Raw genomic sequence first — 20383 nt, forward strand, 5'->3', positions numbered from 1 at the left:
TTCATGAAGTATTTCAGATCCAAAAAAGTTGAAAATGTTCACGACAGGATTTCGGCTTTAAAAAAGTCGACCATTTTCATGAAGTATTTCGGCTTCAAAAAAGTTGAACATTTTCATGACAGTATTTCGGCTTCAAAAAAGTTGAATATTTTCATGAAGTATTTCGTCTTCAAAAAAATTGAAAATTTTCATGAAGTATTTCGGCTTCAAAAAAGTTGAAAATTTTCACGACAGGATTTCGGCTTTAAAAAAGTCGACCATTTTCATGAAGTATTTCAGCTTCAAAAAAGTTGAACATTTTCATGAAAAGATTTCGGCTTCAAAAAAGTCGAAAATTTTCATGAAAGAATTTCAGCTTCAAAACAGTTGAACATTTTCGTGAAAAGATTTCGGCTTCAAAAAAGCAGAAAATTTTCATGAAGTATTTCGGCTAGAAAAAAGTTGAAAAATTTCATGAAGAAATTCGGCTTCAAAAAAGTTGAAAATTTTCATGAAGTATTTCGGCTTCAAAAAAGTTGAAAATTTTCACGACAGTATTTCGGCTTCAAAAAAGTTGAACATTTTCATAACAGTATTTCGGCTTCAAAAAAGTTGAAAATTTTCATGAAGTATTTCAGCTTCAAAAAAGTTGAACATTTTCATGAAAAGATTTCGGCTTCAAAAAAGTCGAAAATTTTCATGAAAGAATTTCAGCTTCAAAACAGTTGAACATTTTCGTGAAAAGATTTCGGCTTCAAAAAAGTTGAAAATTTTCATGAAGTATTTCGGCTGGAAAAAAGTTGAAAATTTTCATGAAGTATTTGGGCTTGAAAAAAGTTGAAAATTTTCACGAAAGGATTTCGCCTTCAAAAAAGTTAAACATTTTCATGCAGTATTTCAGCTTCAAAAAAGTTGAAAATATTCATGAAAAGATTTCGGCTTCAAAAAAGTTGAACATTTTCACGACAGGATTTCGGCTTCAAAAAAATCGACCATTTTCATGAAGTATTTCAGATTCAAAAAAGTTGAACATTTTCATGAAAAGATTTCGGCTTCAAAAAAGTTGAAAATTTTAATGGAAAGATTTCGGCTTCAAAAAAGTTGAAAATTTTCATGAAGTATTTCGGATTCAAAAAAGTTGAAAATTTTCACGACAGGATTTCGGCTTCAAAAAAGTTGAACATTTTCATGACAGTATTTCGGCTTCAAAAAAGTTGAAAATTTTCATGAAGTATTTCGGATTCAAAAAAGTTGAAAATGTTCATGAAAAGATTTCGGCTTCAAAAAAGTCGACCATTTTCATGAAGTATTTCAGATTCAAAAAAGTTGAACATTTTCATGAAAAGATTTCGGCTTCAAAAAAGTTGAAAATTTTAATGGAAAGATTTCGGCTTCAAAAAAGTTGAAAATTTTCATGAAAAGATTTCGGCTTCAAAAAAGTTGAACATTTTCACGACAGGATTTCGGATTCAAAAAAGTCGACCATTTTCATGAAGTATTTCAGATTCAAAAAAGTTGAACATTTTCATGAAAAGATTTCGGCTTCAAAAAAGTTGAAAATTTTAATGGAAAGATTTCGGCTTCAAAAAAGTTGAAAATTTTCATGAAGTATTTCGGATTCAAAAAAGTTGAAAATTTTCACGACAGGATTTCGGCTTCAAAAAAGTTGAACATTTTCATGACAGTATTTCGGCTTCAAAAAAGTTGAAAATTTTCATGAAGTATTTCGGATTCAAAAAAGTTGAAAATGTTCATGAAAAGATTTCGGCTTCAAAAAAGTCGACCATTTTCATGAAGTATTTCAGATTCAAAAAAGTTGAACATTTTCATGAAAAGATTTCGGCTTCAAAAAAGTTGAAAATTTTAATGGAAAGATTTCGGCTTCAAAAAAGTTGAAAATTTTCATGAAGTATGTCGGATTCAAAAAAGTTGAAAATTTTCATGAAGTATTTCGGATTCAAAAAAGTTGAAAATTTTCACGACAGGATACGGCTTTAAAAAAGTCGAACATTTTCATGCAGTATTTCAGCTTCAAAAAAGTTGATAATTTTCAGGAAAGTATTTCAGTTTCAAAAAAGTTGAACATTTTCATCAAGTATTTTATCTTCAAAAAGTTGAACATTTTCATGACAGGATTTCGGCTTCAAAAAAGTTGAACATTTTCATGAAGTATTTCAGCTTCAAAAAAGTTGAACATTTTCATGACAGTATTTCGGCTTTGAAAAAGTCGAACATTTTCATGAAGTATTTCAGCTTCAAAAAAGTTGAACATTTTCATGACAGTATTTCGGCTAGAAAAAAGGTGAAAATTTTCACGACAGGATTTCGGCTTTAAAAAAGTCGGACATTTTCAAGCAGTATTTCAGCTTCAAAAAAGTTGAAAATTTTCATGAAAAGATTTCGTTTTCAAAAAAGTTGAACATTTTCATGACAGTATTTCGGCTTCAAAAAAGTTGAAAATGTTCATGAAGTATTTGGGCTTCAAAAAAGTTGAACATTTTCACGACAGGATTTCGGCTTTAAAAAAGTTGAACATTTTCATGCAGTATTTCAGCTTCAAAAAAGTTGAAAATTTTCATGAAAAGATTTCGGCTTCAAAAAAGTTGAAAATTTTCATGACAGTATTTCGGCTTCAAAAAAGTTGAACATTTTCATGACAATATTTCGGCTTCAAAAAAGTTGAAAATTTTCATGAAGTATTTCGGATTTAAAAAAGTTGAAAATTTTCACGACAGGATTTCGGCTTTGAAAAAGTCGAACATTTTCATGCAGTATTTCAGCTTCAAAAAAGTTGAAAATTTTCAGGAAAATATTTCAGTTTCAAAAAAGTTGAAGATTTTCATGAAGTATTTTATCTTCAAAAAGTTGAACATTTTCATGACAGGATTTCGGCTTCAAAAAAGTTGAACATTTTCATGACAGTATTTCGGCTTTAAAAAAGTCGACCATTTTCATGAAGTATTTCAGCTTCAAAAAAGTTGAACATTTTCATGAAAAGATTTCGGCTTCAAAAAAGTTGAAAATTTTCATGAAGTATTTCGGCTTCAAATAAGTCGAAAATTTTCATGAAAGAATTTCAGCTTCAAAACAGTTGAACATTTTTGTGAAAAGATTTCAGCTTCAAAAAAGTTGAAAATTTTCATGAAGTATGTCGGATTCAAAAAAGTTGAAAATTTTCATGAAGTATTTCGGATTCAAAAAAGTTGAAAATTTTCACGACAGGATTTCGGCTTTAAAAAAGTCGAATATTTTCATGCAGTATTTCAGCTTCAAAAAAGTTGAACATTTTCACGACAGGATTTCGGCTTTAAAAAAGTCGGACATTTTCAAGCAGTATTTCAGCTTCAAAAAAGTTGAAAATTTTCATGAAAAGATTTCGTTTTCAAAAAAGTTGAACATTTTCATGACAGTATTTCGGCTTTAAAAAAGTCGAACATTTTCATGACAGTATTTCGGCGTCAAAAAAGTTGAACATTTTCATGAAGTATTTCAGCTTCAAAAAAGTTGAACATTTTCATGACAGTATTTCGGCTAGAAAAAAGGTGAAAATTTTCACGACAGTATTTCGGCTTTAAAAAAGTCGGACATTTTCAAGCAGTATTTCAGCTTCAAAAAAGTTGAAAATTTCCATGAAAAGATTTCGTCTTCAAAAAAGTTGAACATTTTCATGACAGTATTTCGGCTTCAAAAAAGTTGAAAATGTTCATGAAGTATTTGGGCTTCAAAAAAGTTGAAAATTTTCATGAAGTATTTCGGATTCAAAAAAGTTGAAAATTTTCACGACAGGATTTCGGCTTTAAAAAAGTCGAACATTTTCATGAAGTATTTCGGATTCAAAAAAGGTGAAAATTTTCACGACAAGATTTCGGCTTCAAAAAAGTTGAAAATTTTCATGAAGTATTTCGGATTCAAAAAAGTTGAAAATTTTCACGACAGGATTTCGGCTTTAAAAAAGTCGAACATTTTCATGCAGTATTTCAGCTTCAAAAAAGTTGAAAATTTTCATGACAGTATTTCGGCTTCAAAAAAGTTGAAAATTTTCATGACAGTATTTCGGCTTCAAAAAAGTTGAAAATTTTCATGAATTATTTCGGATTCAAAAAAATTGAAAATGTTCATGAAAAGATTTCGGCTTCAAAAAAGTTGAAAATTTTCATGAAGTATTTCAGATTCAAAAAAGTTGAAAATTTTCACGACAGGATTTCGGCTTAAAAAAAGTCGAACATTTTCATGCAGTATTTCAGCTTCAAAAAAGTTGAACATTTTCATGAAAAGATTTCGGCTTTAAAAAAGTCGAACATTTTCATGAAGTATTAAAGCTTCAAAAAAGTTGAACATTTTCAGGAAAAGATTTCATTTCCAAAAAAGTTGAAAATTTTCATGAAGTATTTCGGCTTCAAAAATGTTGAACATTTTCATGACAGTATTTCAGATTCAAAAAAGGTGAAAATTTTCACGACAGGATTTCGGCTTCAAAAAAGTTGAACATTTTCATGCAGTATTTCAGCTTCAAAAAAGTTGAAAATTTTCATGAAAAGATTTCGGCTTCAGAAAAGTTGAAAATTTTCACGACAGGATTTCGGCTTTAAAAAAGTCGACCATTTTCATGAAGTATTTCAGATTCAAAAAAGTTGAACATTTTCATGAAGTATTTCGGCTTCAGAAAAGTTGAAAATTTTCATGAAGTATGACGGATTCAAAAAAGTTGAAAATTTTCACGACAGGATTTCGGCTTTAAAAAAGTCAAACATTTTCATGCAGTATTTCAGCTTCAAAAAAGTTGAACATTTTCATGAAAAGATTTCGGCTTTAAAAAAGTCTAACATTTTCATGAAGTATTTCAGCTTCAAAAAAGTTGAACATTTTCATGAAAAGATTTCGGCTTCAAAAAAGTTTAAAATTTTCATGAAGTATGTCGGCTTTAAAAAAGTTGAAAATTTTCATGAAGTATTTCAGATCCAAAAAAGTTTAAAATATTCACGACAGGATTTCGGCTTTAAAAAATTCGACCATTTTCATGAAGTATTTCAGCTTCAAAAAAGTTGAACATTTTCATGAAAACATTTCGGCTTCAAAAAAGTTGAAAATTTTCATGAAGTATTTCGGATTCAAAAAAGTTGAAAATTTTCATGAAAAGATTTCGGCTTCAAAAAAGTTGAAAATTTTCATGAAGTATTTCAGATTCAAAAAAGTTGAACATTTTCATGACAGTATTTCGGCTTCAAAAAAGTTGAAAATTTTCATGAAGTATGTCGGCTTTAAAAAAGTTGAAAATTTTCATGAAGTATTTCAGATCCAAAAAAGTTTAAAATATTCACGACAGGATTTCGGCTTTAAAAAAGTCGACCATTTTCATGAAGTATTTCAGCTTCAAAAAAGTTGAACATTTTCATGAAAACATTTCGGCTTCAAAAAAGTTGAAAATTTTCATGAAGTATTTCGGATTCAAAAAAGTTGAAAATTTTCATGAAAAGATTTCGGCTTCAAAAAAGTTGAAAATTTTCATGAAGTATTTCAGATTCAAAAAAGTTGAACATTTTCATGACAGTATTTCGGCTTCAAAAAAGTTGAACATTTTCATGACAGTATTTCGGCTTCAAAAAATTTGAAAATTTTCATGAAGTATTTCGGCTTCAAAAAAGTTGAAAATTTTCATGAAGTATTTCGGCTTCAAAAAAGTTGAAAATTTTCATGAAGTATTTCGGCTTCAAAAAAGTTGAAAATTTTCACGACAGGATTTCGGCTTTAAAAAAGTTGAAAATTTTCATGAAGTATTTCAGATTCAAAAAAGTTGAAAATTTTCACGACAGGATTTCGGCTTTAAAAAAGTCGACCATTTTCATGAAGTATTTCAGCTTCAAAAAAGTTGAAAATTTTCATGAAAGAATTTCAGCTTCAAAACAGTTGAACATTTTCGTGAAAAGATTTCGGCTTCAAAAAAGCAGAAAATTTTCATGAAGTATTTCGGATAGAAAAAAGTTGAAAATTTTCATGAAGAAATTCGGCTTCAAAAAAGGTGAAAATTTTCATGAAGTATTTCGGATTCAAAAAAGGTGAAAATTTTCACGACAGGATTTCGGCTTCAAAAAAGTTAAACATTTTCATGCAGTATTTCAGCTTCAAAAAAGTTGAAAATATTCATGAAAAGATTTCGGCTTCAAAAAAGTTGAACATTTTCACGACAGGATTTCGGCTTCAAAAAAGTTGAAAATTTTAATGGAAAGATTTCGGCTTCAAAAAAGTTGAAAATTTTCATGAAGTATTTCGGATTCAAAAAAGTTGAAAATTTTCACGACAGGATTTCGGCTTCAAAAAAGTTGAACATTTTCATGACAGTATTTCGGCTTCAAAAAAGTCGACCATTTTCATGAAGTATTTCAGATTCAAAAAAGTTGAACATTTTCATGAAAAGATTTCGGCTTCAAAAAAGTTGAAAATTTTAATGGAAAGATTTCGGCTTCAAAAAAGTTGAAAATTTTCATGAAGTATGTCGGATTCAAAAAAGTTGAAAATTTTCATGAAGTATTTCGGATTCAAAAAAGTTGAAAATTTTCACGACAGGTTACGGCTTTAAAAAAGTCGAACATTTTCATGCAGTATTTCAGCTTCAAAAAAGTTGAAAATTTTCAGGAAAGTATTTCAGTTTCAAAAAAGTTGAACATTTTCATCAAGTATTTTATCTTCAAAAAGTTGAACATTTTCATGACAGGATTTCGGCTTCAAAAAAGTTGAACATTTTCATGAAGTATTTCAGCTTCAAAAAAGTTGAACATTTTCATGACAGTATTTCGGCTTTAAAAAAGTCGAACATTTTCATGAAGTATTTCGGCTTCAAAAAAGTTAAAAATTTTCATGAAGTATATCGGATTCAAAAAAGTTGAACATTTTCATGACAGTATTTCGGCTTTAAAAAAGTCGACTGTTTTCTTGAAGTATTTCAGCTTCAAAAAAATTGAACATTTTCATGAAAAGATTTCGGCTTCAAGAAAGTTGAAAATTTTCATGAAGTATTTCGGCTTCAAATAAGTCGAAAATTTTCATGAAAGAATTTCAGCTTCAAAACAGTTGAACATTTTTGTGAAAAGATTTCGGCTTCAAAAAAGTTGAAAATTTTCATGAAGTATGTCGGATTCAAAAAAGGTGAAAATTTTCACGACAGGATTTCGGCTTTAAAAAAGTCGGACATTTTCAAGCAGTATTTCAGCTTCAAAAAAGTTGAAAATTTTCATGAAAAGATTTCGTTTTCAAAAAAGTTGAACATTTTCATGACAGTATTTCGGCTTTAAAAAAGTCGAACATTTTCATGACAGTATTTCGGCGTCAAAAAAGTTGAACATTTTCATGAAGTATTTCAGCTTCAAAAAAGTTGAACATTTTCATGACAGTATTTCGGCTTCAAAAAAGTTGAAAATTTTCATGAAGTATTTCGGATTCAAAAAAGTTGAAAATGTTCATGAAAAGATTTCGGCTTCAAAAAAGTCGACCATTTTCATGAAGTTTTTCAGATTCAAAAAAGTTGAACATTTTCATGAAAAGATTTCGGCTTCAAAAAAGTTGAACATTTTCATGACAGTATTTCGGATTTAAAAAAGTCGAACATTTTCATGACAGTATTTCGGCGTTAAAAAAGTCGAACATTTTCATGAAGTATTTCAGCTTCAAAAAAGTTGAACATTTTCATGACAGTATTTCGGCTAGAAAAAAGGTGAAAATTTTCACGACAGGATTTCGGCTTTAAAAAAGTCGGACATTTTCAAGCAGTATTTCAGCTTCAAAAAAGTTGAAAATTTTCATGAAAAGATTTCGTTTTCAAAAAAGTCGACCATTTTCATGAAGTTTTTCAGATTCAAAAAAGTTGAACATTTTCATGAAAAGATTTCGGCTTCAAAAAAGTTGAAAATTTTAATGGAAAGATTTCGGCTTCAAAAAAGTTGAAAATTTTCATGAAGTATGTCGGATTCAAAAAAGTTGAACATTTTCATCAAGTATTTTATCTTCAAAAAGTTGAACATTTTCATGACAGGATTTCGGCTTCAAAAAAGTTGAACATTTTCATGAAGTATTTCAGCTTCAAAAAAGTTGAACATTTTCATGAAAAGATTTCGGCTTCAAAAAAGTTGAAAATTTTCATGAAAAGATTTCGGCTTCAAAAAAGTTGAAAATTTTCACGACAGGATTTCGGCTTTAAAAAAGTCGACCATTTTCATGACAGTATTTCGGCTTCAAAAAAGTTGAAAATGTTCATGAAGTATTTGGGCTTCAAAAAAGTTGAAAATTTTCATGAAGTATTTCGGATTCAAAAAAGTTTAAAATTTTCACGACAGGATTTCGGCTTTAAAAAAGTCGAACATTTTCATGCAGTATTTCAGCTTCAAAAAAGTTGAAAATTTTCATGAAAAGATTTCGTTTTCAAAAAAGTTGAACATTTTCATGACAGTATTTCGGCTTTAAAAAAGTCGAACATTTTCATGACAGTATTTCGGCGTCAAAAAAGTTGAACATTTTCATGAAGTATTTCAGCTTCAAAAAAGTTGAACATTTTCATGACAGTATTTCGGCTAGAAAAAAGTTGAAAATTTTCACGACAGTATTTCGGCTTTAAAAAAGTCGGACATTTTCAAGCAGTATTTCACCTTCAAAAAAGTTGAAAATTTTCATGAAAAGATTTCGTCTTCAAAAAAGTTGAACATTTTCATGACAGTATTTCGGCTTCAAAAAAGTTGAAAATGTTCATGAAGTATTTGGGCTTCAAAAAAGTTGAAAATTTTCATGAAGTATTTCGGATTCAAAAAAGTTGAAAATTTTCACGACAGGATTTCGGCTTTAAAAAAGTCGAACATTTTCATGCAGTATTTCAGCTTCAAAAAAGTTGAAAATTTTCATGACAGTATTTCGGCTTCAAAAAAGTTGAAAATTTTCATGACAGTATTTCGGCTTCAAAAAAGTTGAACATTTTCATGAAGTATTTCGGATTCAAAAAAATTTAATATGTTCATGAAAAGATTTCGGCTTTAAAAAAATCGACCATTTTCATGCAGTATTTCAGCTTCAAAAAAGTTGAAAATTTTCATGACAGTATTTCGGCTTCAAAAAAGTTGAACATTTTCATGACAGTATTTCGGCTTCAAAAAAGTTGAAAATTTTCATGAAGTATTTCGGATTCAAAAAAGTTGAAAATTTTCATGAAAAGATTTCGGCTTCAAAAAAGTTGAAAATTTTCATGAAGTATTTCAGATTCAAAAAAGTTGAAAATTTTCACGACAGGATTTCGGCTTTAAAAAAGTCGACCATTTTCATGAAGTATTTCAGATTCAAAAAAGTTGAACATTTTCATGAAAAGATTTCGGCTTCAAAAAAGTTGAAAATTTTCATGAAGTATTTCGGCTTCAAAAAAGTCGAAAATTTTCATGAAAGAATTTCAGCTTCAAAACAGTTGAACATTTTCGTGAAAAGATGTCGGCTTCAAAAAAGTTGAAAATTTTCATGAAGTATTTGGGCTTGAAAAAAGTTGAAAATTTCCATGAAGTATTTGGGCTTCAAAAAAGTTGAAAATTTTCATGAAGTATTTCGGCTAGAAAAAAGTTGAAAATTTTCATGAAGTATTTCGGATTCAAAAAAGGTGAAAATTTTCACGACAGGATTTCGGCTTCAAAGAAGTTGAACATTTTCATGCAGTATTTCAGCTTCAAAAAAGTTGAAAATTTTCATGAAAAGATTTCGGCTTCAAAAAAGTTGAAAATTTTCACGACAGGATTTCGGCTTTAAAAAAGTCGACCATTTTCATGAAGTATTTCAGATTCAAAAAAGTTGAACATTTTCATGAAAAGATTTCGGCTTCAAAAAAGTTGAAAATTTTCATGAAGTATGTCGGATTCAAAAAAGTTGAAAATTTTCATGAAGTATTTCGGATTCAAAAAAGTTGATAATTTTCACGACAGGATTTCGGCTTTAAAAAAGTCGAACATTTTCATGCAGTATTTCAGCTTCAAAAAAGTTGAACATTTTCATGAAAAGATTTCGGCTTTAAAAAAGTCGAACATTTTCATGAAGTATTAAAGCTTCAAAAAAGTTGAACATTTTCAGGAAAAGATTTCAGTTCCAAAAAAGTTGAAAATTTTCATGAAGTATTTCGGCTTCAAAAATGTTGAACATTTTCATGACAGTATTTCAGTTTCAAAAAAGGTGAAAATTTTCACGACAGGATTTCGGCTTCAAAAAAGTTGAACATTTTCATGCAGTATTTCAGCTTCAAAAAAGTTGAAAATTTTCATGAAAAGATTTCGGCTTCAAAAAAGTTGAAAATTTTCACGACAGGATTTCGGCTTTAAAAAAGTCGACCATTTTCATGAAGTATTTCAGATTCAAAAAAGTTGAACATTTTCATGAAAAGATTTCGGCTTCAAAAAAGTTGAAAATTTTCATGAAGTATGTCGGATTCAAAAAAGTTGAAAATTTTCATGAAGTATTTCGGATTCAAAAAAGTTGATAATTTTCACGACAGGATTTCGGCTTTAAAAAAGTCGAACATTTTCATGCAGTATTTCAGCTTCAAAAAAGTTGAACATTTTCATGAAAAGATTTCGGCTTTAAAAAAGTCGAACATTTTCATGAAGTATTAAAGCTTCAAAAAAGTTGAACATTTTCAGGAAAAGATTTCAGTTCCAAAAAAGTTGAAAATTTTCATGAAGTATTTCGGCTTCAAAAATGTTGAACATTTTCATGACAGTATTTCAGTTTCAAAAAAGGTGAAAATTTTCACGACAGGATTTCGGCTTCAAAAAAGTTGAACATTTTCATGCAGTATTTCAGCTTCAAAAAAGTTGAAAATTTTCATGAAAAGATTTCGGCTTCAAAAAAGTTGAAAATTTTCACGACAGGATTTCGGCTTTAAAAAAGTCGACCATTTCCATGAAGTATTTCAGATTCAAAAAAGTTGAACATTTTCATGAAAAGATTTCGGTTTCAAAAAAGTTGAAAATTTTCACGACAGGATTTCGGCTTTAAAAAAGTCGAACATTTTCATGCAGTATTTCAGCTTCAAAAAAGTTGAACATTTTCATGAAAAGATTTCGGCTTTAAAAAAGTCGAACATTTTCATGAAGTATTAAAGCTTCAAAAATGTTGAACATTTTCATGACAGTATTTCAGATTCAAAAAAGGTGAAAATTTTCACGACATGATTTCGGCTTCAAAAAAGTTGAACATTTTCATGCAGTATTTCAGCTTCAAAAAAGTTGAAAATTTTCATGAAAAGATTTCGGCTTCAAAAAAGTTGAAAATTTTCACGACAGGATTTCGGCTTTAAAAAAGTCGGACATTTTCAAGCAGTATTTCAGATTCAAAAAAGTTGAAAATTTTCATGAAAAGATTTCGTTTTCAAAAAAGTTGAACATTTTCATGACAGTATTTCGGCTTTAAAAAAGTCGAACATTTTCATGACAGTATTTCGGCGTCAAAAAAGTTGAACATTTTCATGAAGTATTTCAGCTTCAAAAAAGTTGAACATTTTCATGACAGTATTTCAGCTTTAAAAAAGTCGAACATTTTCATGAAGTATTTCAGCTTCAAAAAAGTTGAACATTTTCATGACAGTATTTCGGATTTAAAAAAGTCGAACATTTTCATGACAGTATTTCGGCGTTAAAAAAGTCGAACATTTTCATGAAGTATTTCAGCTTCAAAAAAGTTGAACATTTTCATGACAGTATTTCGGCTAGAAAAAAGGTGAAAATTTTCACGACAGGATTTCGGCTTTAAAAAAGTCGGACATTTTCAAGCAGTATTTCAGCTTCAAAAAAGTTGAAAATTTTCATGAAAAGATTTCGTTTTCAAAAAAGTTGAACATTTTCATGACAGTATTTCGGCTTCAAAAAAGTTGAACATTTTCATGACAATATTTCGGCTTCAAAAAAGTTGAAAATTTTCATGAAGTATTTCGGATTCAAAAAAGTTGAAAATTTTCACGACAGGATTTCGGCTTTGAAAAAGTCGAACATTTTCATGCAGTATTTCAGCTTCAAAAAAGTTGAAAATTTTCAGGAAAATATTTCAGTTTCAAAAAAGTTGAAGATTTTCATGAAGTATTTTATCTTCAAAAAGTTGAACATTTTCATGACAGGATTTCGGCTTCAAAAAAGTTGAACATTTTCATGAAGTATTTCAGCTTCAAAAAAGTTGAACATTTTCATGACAGTATTTCGGCTAGAAAAAAGTTGAAAATTTTCACGACAGTATTTCGGCTTTAAAAAAGTCAGACATTTTCAAGCAGTATTTCAGCTTCAAAAAAGTTGAAAATTTTCATGAAAAGATTTCGTCTTCAAAAAAGTTGAACATTTTCATGACAGTATTTCGGCTTCAAAAAAGTTGAAAATGTTCATGAAGTATTTGGGCTTCAAAAAAGTTGAAAATTTTCATGAAGTATTTCGGATTCAAAAAAGTTGAAAATTTTCACGACAGGATTTCGGCTTTAAAAAAGTCGAACATTTTCATGAAGTATTTCTGATTCAAAAAAGGTGAATATTTTCACGACAAGATTTCGGCTTCAAAAAAGTTGAAAATTTTCATGAAGTATTTCGGATTCAAAAAAGTTGAAAATTTTCACGACAGGATTTCGGCTTTAAAAAAGTCGAACATTTTCATGCAGTATTTCAGCTTCAAAAAAGTTGAAAATTTTCATGACAGTATTTCGGCTTCAAAAAAGTTGAAAATTTTCATGAAGTATTTCGGATTCAAAAAAATTTAATATGTTCATGAAAAGATTTCGGCTTCAAAAAAGTTGAAAATTTTCATGAAGTATTTCAGATTCAAAAAAGTTGAAAATTTTCACGACAGGATTTCGGCTTTAAAAAAATCGACCATTTTCATGCAGTATTTCAGCTTCAAAAAAGTTGAAAATTTTCATGACAGTATTTCGGCTTCAAAAAAGTTGAACATTTTCATGACAGTATTTCGGCTTCAAAAAAGTTGAAAATTTTCATGAAGTATTTCAGCTTCAAAAAAGTTGAACATTTTCATGACAGTATTTCGGCTAGAAAAAAGGTGAAAATTTTCACGACAGGATTTCGGCTTTAAAAAAGTCGGACATTTTCAAGCAGTATTTCAGCTTCAAAAAAGTTGAAAATTTTCATGAAAAGATTTCGTTTTCAAAAAAGTTGAACATTTTCATGACAGTATTTCGGCTTCAAAAAAGTTGAACATTTTCATGACAATATTTCGGCTTCAAAAAAGTTGAAAATTTTCATGAAGTATTTCGGATTCAAAAAAGTTGAAAATTTTCACGACAGGATTTCGGCTTTGAAAAAGTCGAACATTTTCATGCAGTATTTCAGCTTCAAAAAAGTTGAAAATTTTCAGGAAAATATTTCAGTTTCAAAAAAGTTGAAGATTTTCATGAAGTATTTTATCTTCAAAAAGTTGAACATTTTCATGACAGGATTTCGGCTTCAAAAAAGTTGAACATTTTCATGAAGTATTTCAGCTTCAAAAAAGTTGAACATTTTCATGACAGTATTTCGGCTAGAAAAAAGTTGAAAATTTTCACGACAGTATTTCGGCTTTAAAAAAGTCAGACATTTTCAAGCAGTATTTCAGCTTCAAAAAAGTTGAAAATTTTCATGAAAAGATTTCGTCTTCAAAAAAGTTGAACATTTTCATGACAGTATTTCGGCTTCAAAAAAGTTGAAAATGTTCATGAAGTATTTGGGCTTCAAAAAAGTTGAAAATTTTCATGAAGTATTTCGGATTCAAAAAAGTTGAAAATTTTCACGACAGGATTTCGGCTTTAAAAAAGTCGAACATTTTCATGAAGTATTTCTGATTCAAAAAAGGTGAATATTTTCACGACAAGATTTCGGCTTCAAAAAAGTTGAAAATTTTCATGAAGTATTTCGGATTCAAAAAAGTTGAAAATTTTCACGACAGGATTTCGGCTTTAAAAAAGTCGAACATTTTCATGCAGTATTTCAGCTTCAAAAAAGTTGAAAATTTTCATGACAGTATTTCGGCTTCAAAAAAGTTGAAAATTTTCATGAAGTATTTCGGATTCAAAAAAATTTAATATGTTCATGAAAAGATTTCGGCTTCAAAAAAGTTGAAAATTTTCATGAAGTATTTCAGATTCAAAAAAGTTGAAAATTTTCACGACAGGATTTCGGCTTTAAAAAAATCGACCATTTTCATGCAGTATTTCAGCTTCAAAAAAGTTGAAAATTTTCATGACAGTATTTCGGCTTCAAAAAAGTTGAACATTTTCATGACAGTATTTCGGCTTCAAAAAAGTTGAAAATTTTCATGAAGTATTTCAGCTTCAAAAAAGTTGAACATTTTCATGACAGTATTTCGGCTAGAAAAAAGGTGAAAATTTTCACGACAGGATTTCGGCTTTAAAAAAGTCGGACATTTTCAAGCAGTATTTCAGCTTCAAAAAAGTTGAAAATTTTCATGAAAAGATTTCGTTTTCAAAAAAGTTGAACATTTTCATGACAGTATTTCGGCTTCAAAAAAGTTGAACATTTTCATGACAATATTTCGGCTTCAAAAAAGTTGAAAATTTTCATGAAGTATTTCGGATTCAAAAAAGTTGAAAATTTTCACGACAGGATTTCGGCTTTGAAAAAGTCGAACATTTTCATGCAGTATTTCAGCTTCAAAAAAGTTGAAAATTTTCAGGAAAATATTTCAGTTTCAAAAAAGTTGAAGATTTTCATGAAGTATTTTATCTTCAAAAAGTTGAACATTTTCATGACAGGATTTCGGCTTCAAAAAAGTTGAACATTTTCATGAAGTATTTCAGCTTCAAAAAAGTTGAACATTTTCATGACAGTATTTCGGCTAGAAAAAAGTTGAAAATTTTCACGACAGTATTTCGGCTTTAAAAAAGTCAGACATTTTCAAGCAGTATTTCAGCTTCAAAAAAGTTGAAAATTTTCATGAAAAGATTTCGTCTTCAAAAAAGTTGAACATTTTCATGACAGTATTTCGGCTTCAAAAAAGTTGAAAATGTTCATGAAGTATTTGGGCTTCAAAAAAGTTGAAAATTTTCATGAAGTATTTCGGATTCAAAAAAGTTGAAAATTTTCACGACAGGATTTCGGCTTTAAAAAAGTCGAACATTTTCATGAAGTATTTCGGATTCAAAAAAGGTGAATATTTTCACGACAAGATTTCGGCTTCAAAAAAGTTGAAAATTTTCATGAAGTATTTCGGATTCAAAAAAGTTGAAAATTTTCACGACAGGATTTCGGCTTTAAAAAAGTCGAACATTTTCATGCAGTATTTCAGCTTCAAAAAAGTTGAAAATTTTCATGACAGTATTTCGGCTTCAAAAAAGTTGAAAATTTTCATGAAGTATTTCGGATTCAAAAAAATTTAATATGTTCATGAAAAGATTTCGGCTTCAAAAAAGTTGAAAATTTTCATGAAGTATTTCAGATTCAAAAAAGTTGAAAATTTTCACGACAGGATTTCGGCTTTAAAAAAATCGACCATTTTCATGCAGTATTTCAGCTTCAAAAAAGTTGAAAATTTTCATGACAGTATTTCGGCTTCAAAAAAGTTGAACATTTTCATGACAGTATTTCGGCTTCAAAAAAGTTGAAAATTTTCATGAAGTATTTCGGATTCAAAAAAGTTGAAAATTTTCATGAAAAGATTTCGGCTTCAAAAAAGTTGAAAATTTTCATGAAGTATTTCAGATTCAAAAAAGTTGAAAATTTTCACGACAGGATTTCGGCTTTAAAAAAGTCGACCATTTTCATGAAGTATTTCAGATTCAAAAAAGTTGAACATTTTCATGAAAAGATTTCGGCTTCAAAAAAGTTGAAAATTTTCATGAAGTATTTCGGCTTCAAAAAAGTCGAAAATTTTCATGAAAGAATTTCAGCTTCAAAACAGTTGAACATTTTCGTGAAAAGATGTCGGCTTCAAAAAAGTTGAAAATTTTCATGAAGTATTTGGGCTTGAAAAAAGTTGAAAATTTCCATGAAGAAATTCGGCTTCAAAAAAGTTGAAAATGTTCATGAAGTATTTGGGCTTCAAAAAAGTTGAAAATTTTCATGAAGTATTTCGGCTAGAAAAAAGTTGAAAATTTTCATGAAGTATTTCGGATTCAAAAAAAGTGAACATTTTCACGACAGGATTTCGGCTTCAAAGAAGTTGAACATTTTCATGCAGTATTTCAGCTTCAAAAAAGTTGAAAATTTTCATGAAAAGATTTCGGCTTCAAAAAAGTTGAAAATTTTCACGACAGGATTTCGGCTTTAAAAAAGTCGACCATTTTCATGAAGTATTTCAGATTCAAAAAAGTTGAACATTTTCATGAAAAGATTTCGGCTTCAAAAAAGTTGAAAATTTTCACGACAGGATTTCGGCTTTAAAAAAGTCGAACATTTTCATGCAGTATTTCAGCTTCAAAAAAGTTGAACATTTTCATGAAAAGATTTCGGCTTTAAAAAAGTCGAACATTTTCATGAAGTATTAAAGCTTCAAAAAAGTTGAACATTTTCAGGAAAAGATTTCAGTTCCAAAAAAGTTGAAAATTTTCATGAAGTATTTCGGCTTCAAAAATGTTGAACATTTTCATGAAAGTATTTCAGATTCAAAAAAGGTGAAAATTTTCACGACAGGATTTCGGCTTCAAAAAAGTTGAACATTTTCATGCAGTATTTCAGCTTCAAAAAAGTTGAAAATTTTCATGAAAAGATTTCGGCTTCAAAAAAGTTGAAAATTTTCACGACAGGATTTTGGCTTTAAAAAAGTCGAACATTTTCATGAAGTATTTGGGCTTCAAAAAAGTTGAAAATTTTCACGACAGGATTTCGGCTTTAAAAAAGTCGAACATTTTCATGAAGTATTTCGGCTTCAAAAAGGTTGAAAATTTTCAAGACAGGATTTCAGCTTTAAAAAAGTCGAACATTTTCATGAAGTATTTCGGATTCAAAAAAGTTGAAAATTTTCACGACAGGATTTCAACTTAAAAAAAGTTGAAAATTTTCATGAAAAGATTTCGGCTTCAAAAAAGTTGAAAATTTTCATCAAAAGATTTGGGCTTCAAAAAGGTTGAAAATGTTCTTGACAGGATTTCGGCTTTAAAAAAGTCGAACATTTTCATGAAGTATTTCGGCTTCAAAAAAGTTAAAAATTTTCACGACAGGATTTCGGCTTCAAAAAAGTCGAACATTTTCATGAAGTATTTCGGATTCAAAAAAGTTGAAAATTTTCACGATAGGATTTCGGCTTTAAAAAAGTCGAACATTTTCATGAAGTATTTCAGCTTCAAAAAAGTTGAAAATTTTCATGAAAAGATTTCTGCTTCAAAAAAGTTTAAAATTTTCATGAAAAGATTTCGGCTTCAAAAAAGTTGAAAATTTTCACGACAGGATTTCGGCTTTAAAAAAGTCGAACATTTTCATGAAGTATTTCGGCTTCAAAAAAGTCGAACATTTTCATGAAGTATTTCGGATTCAAAAAAGTTGAAAATTTTCATGAAAAGATTTTGGCTTCAAAAAAGTTGAAAATTTTCATTAAAAGATTTCGGCTTCAAAAAAGTTGAAAATTTTCACGACAGGATTTTGGCTTTAAAAAAGTCGAACATTTTCATGAAGTATTTGGGCTTCAAAAAAGTTGAAAATTTTCACGACAGGATTTCGGCTTTAAAAAAGTCGAACATTTTCATGAAGTATTTCGGCTTCAAAAAGGTTGAAAATTTTCATGAAAAGATTTCGGCTTCAAAAAAGTTGAAAATTTTCATGAAGTATTTCAGATTCAAAAAAGTTGAAAATTTTCACGACAGGATTTCGGCTTTAAAAAAGTCGACCATTTTCATGAAGTATTTCAGATTCAAAAAAGTTGAACATTTTCATGAAAAGATTTCGGCTTCAAAAAAGTTGAAAATTTTCATGAAGTATTTCGGCTTCAAAAAAGTCGAAAATTTTCATGAAAGAATTTCAGCTTCAAAACAGTTGAACATTTTCGTGAAAAGATGTCGGCTTCAAAAAAGTTGAAAATTTTCATGAAGTATTTGGGCTTGAAAAAAGTTGAAAATTTCCATGAAGAAATTCGGCTTCAAAAAAGTTGAAAATGTTCATGAAGTATTTGGGCTTCAAAAAAGTTGAAAATTTTCATGAAGTATTTCGGCTAGAAAAAAGTTGAAAATTTTCATGAAGTATTTCGGATTCAAAAAAGGTGAAAATTTTCACGACAGGATTTCGGCTTCAAAGAAGTTGAACATTTTCATGCAGTATTTCAGCTTCAAAAAAGTTGAAAATTTTCATGAAAAGATTTCGGCTTCAAAAAAGTTGAAAATTTTCACGACAGGATTTCGGCTTTAAAAAAGTCGACCATTTTCATGAAGTATTTCAGATTCAAAAAAGTTGAACATTTTCATGACAAGATTTCGGCTTCAAAAAAGTTGAAAATTTTCACGACAGGATTTCGGCTTTAAAAAAGTCGAACATTTTCATGCAGTATTTCAGCTTCAAAAAAGTTGAACATTTTCATGAAAAGATTTCGGCTTTAAAAAAGTCGAACATTTTCATGAAGTATTAAAGCTTCAAAAAAGTTGAACATTTTCAGGAAAAGATTTCAGTTCCAAAAAAGTTGAAAATTTTCATGAAGTATTTCGGCTTCAAAAATGTTGAACATTTTCATGAAAGTATTTCAGATTCAAAAAAGGTGAAAATTTTCACGACAGGATTTCGGCTTCAAAAAAGTTGAACATTTTCATGCAGTATTTCAGCTTCAAAAAAGTTGAAAATTTTCATGAAAAGATTTCGGCTTCAAAAAAGTTGAAAATTTTCACGACAGGATTTTGGCTTTAAAAAAGTCGAACATTTTCATGAAGTATTTGGGCTTCAAAAAAGTTGAAAATTTTCACGACAGGATTTCGGCTTTAAAAAAGTCGAACATTTTCATGAAGTATTTCGGCTTCAAAAAGGTTGAAAATTTTCAAGACAGGATTTCAGCTTTAAAAAAGTCGAACATTTTCATGAAGTATTTCGGATTCAAAAAAGTTGAAAATTTTCACGACAGGATTTCAACTTAAAAAAAGTTGAAAATTTTCATGAAAAGATTTCGGCTTCAAAAAAGTTGAAAATTTTCATCAAAAGATTTGGGCTTCAAAAAGGTTGAAAATGTTCTTGACAGGATTTCGGCTTTAAAAAAGTCGAACATTTTCATGAAGTATTTCGGCTTCAAAAAAGTTAAAAATTTTCACGACAGGATTTCGGCTTCAAAAAAGTCGAACATTTTCATGAAGTATTTCGGATTCAAAAAAGTTGAAAATTTTCACGATAGGATTTCGGCTTTAAAAAAGTCGAACATTTTCATGAAGTATTTCAGCTTCAAAAAAGTTGAAAATTTTCATGAAAAGATTTCTGCTTCAAAAAAGTTTAAAATTTTCATGAAAAGATTTCGGCTTCAAAAAAGTTGAAAATTTTCACGACAGGATTTCGGCTTTAAAAAAGTCGAACATTTTCATGAAGTATTTCGGCTTCAAAAAAGTCGAACATTTTCATGAAGTATTTCGGATTCAAAAAAGTTGAAAATTTTCATGAAAAGATTTTGGCTTCAAAAAAGTTGAAAATTTTCATTAAAAGATTTCGGCTTCAAAAAAGTTGAAAATTTTCACGACAGGATTTTGGCTTTAAAAAAGTCGAACATTTTCATGAAGTATTTGGGCTTCAAAAAAGTTGAAAATTTTCACGACAGGATTTCGGCTTTAAAAAAGTCGAACATTTTCATGAAGTATTTCGGCTTCAAAAAGGTTGAAAATTTTCAAGACAGGATTTCAGCTTTAAAAAAGTCGAACATTTTCATGAAGTATTTCGGATTCAAAAAAGTTGAAAATTTTCACGACAGGATTTCAACTTAAAAAAAGTTGAAAATTTTCATGAAAAGATTTCGGCTTCAAAAAAGTTGAAAATTTTCATGAAAAGATTTCGGCTTCAAAAAGGTTGAAAATGTTCTTGACAGGATTTCGGCTTTAAAAAAGTCGAACATTTTCATGAAGTATTTCGGCTTCAAAAAAGTTAAAAATTTTCACGACAGGATTTCGGCTTCAAAAAAGTCGAACATTTTCATGTAGTATTTCGGATTCAAAAAAGTTGAAAATTTTCACGATAGGATTTCGGCTTTAAAAAAGTCGAACATTTTCATGAAGTATTTCAGCTTCAAAAAAGTTGAAAATTTTCATGAAAAGATTTCTGCTTCAAAAAAGTTTAAAATTTTCATGAAAAGATTTCGGCTTCAAAAAAGTTGAAAATTTTCACGACAGTATTTCGTCTTTAAAAAAGTCGAACATTTTCATGAAGTATTTCAGCTTCAAAAAAGTTGAAAATTTTCATGAAAAGATTTCGGTTTCAAAAAAGTTAAAGATTTTCATGAAAAGATTTCGGCTTCAAAAAAGTTG

The sequence above is a fragment of the Labrus mixtus genome, chromosome 2 (assembly GCF_963584025.1).
Source record: "Labrus mixtus chromosome 2, fLabMix1.1, whole genome shotgun sequence".
Classification (NCBI taxonomy): domain Eukaryota; kingdom Metazoa; phylum Chordata; class Actinopteri; order Labriformes; family Labridae; genus Labrus; species Labrus mixtus.